Raw genomic sequence first — 1,471 nt, forward strand, 5'->3', positions numbered from 1 at the left:
AAGGAAGGCTGGGGAATGAACGCTTCCTACACACAATGTGGTTTGGCAGAATGAGTATGAGAAATAAGTGGTTGGATATGTCATGTCTCTATTGTTTGTATCTTCATCGAATGTAGCGCTACATAGACGACGTTTTTTTTTTTTTGCTTCTGGCTTTGTTTGTATAGTTCTTGGGATATTTTATGAAATATACTGGCCATGGTTTGGGTATAATAGAAGAAGTTCTACTTCTTACTTTGTATCTCGTTGCCTATGCATTCATAAATAACTTTATTTACAGTAAGTTGTCAAACATAAAGTATACAGCGTCAGTGGAAACACATTATTGTGGTTACAGACTCATTGTTTCCCCTGCTTTCTCACAATTGCCTACACTTAAACCCAGCCCAAGTTGGTGTTGGTGTTGGATCCAGCTGGCAATCCAATGTGGTGAGGCAAGAGGGACTTACCTGTTCAGTTCTTTGCTACATGTAGAAATACCATAAAACAACATGTAAGTAAATGGAGGAGTCATTGTTGTTAGCTCCCTACATTCTTCTGGCCCATACATGTTTAATAATTGTGTCTATCTAATACCCTGGTGTAAGGTTTAAGTCCCTCCTATGTGAGAAGAATTTTGAGGTCTCCTTGAGAAAGAGTAAGTCCTTATAACTGGGAGTTGATAAACAAAATAATTTACAAATTGAGCTAAATTTATTAATGTGGCCTAGGCGATACAAAACAATACACTTTCTAGCCACTTTATTAGTCACACCTTGCTTGTTCCAGGTTGGACCCGCTTTATGCTTTCTACAAGATGCTAAAAACATTCCTCAAAAATTTACCTCCATATAGACATGATGACATCACACAGTTCCCTCATATGGATATGATGACATCACACAGTTCCCCCATATGGACATGATGACATCACACAGTTCCCCCATATGGACATGATGACATCACACAGTTCCTCCATATGGACATGATGACATCACACAGTTCCCCCATATGGACATGATGACATCACACAGTTCCCCCATACGGACATGATGACATCACACAGTTCCTCCATACGGACATGATGACATCACACAGTTGCTGTAGATTTGTCGGACACATGATGAGAATCTCCGGTTCCACCACATCCCAGCGGTGATCTATTGGATGAGATCTGGTGACTGTGGAGGCCATTGGAGTCCAATGACCTCATTGTCCTGTATGAGATGATGTCATGTGACCTCATTGTCCTGTATGAGATGATGTCATGTGACCTCATTGTCCTGTATGAGATGATGTCATGTGACATGGGGCATTATCCTGCTGGAAGTATCATCAGAAGATACAGGGGACATTGTGGTCATAAAGGAATGGACATGGTCAGCAACAATACACAGGTAGGCTGAGTAGTTTATACCAGGCTCAATTGGGGCCCAAAGTGTCCAGAAAATGTCCCCCCACCATTACACCCCCACCAGCCCGAACCTGATAC

This window comes from Hyla sarda, chromosome 4 (genome assembly GCF_029499605.1).
Source record: "Hyla sarda isolate aHylSar1 chromosome 4, aHylSar1.hap1, whole genome shotgun sequence".
Taxonomy (NCBI): domain Eukaryota; kingdom Metazoa; phylum Chordata; class Amphibia; order Anura; family Hylidae; genus Hyla; species Hyla sarda.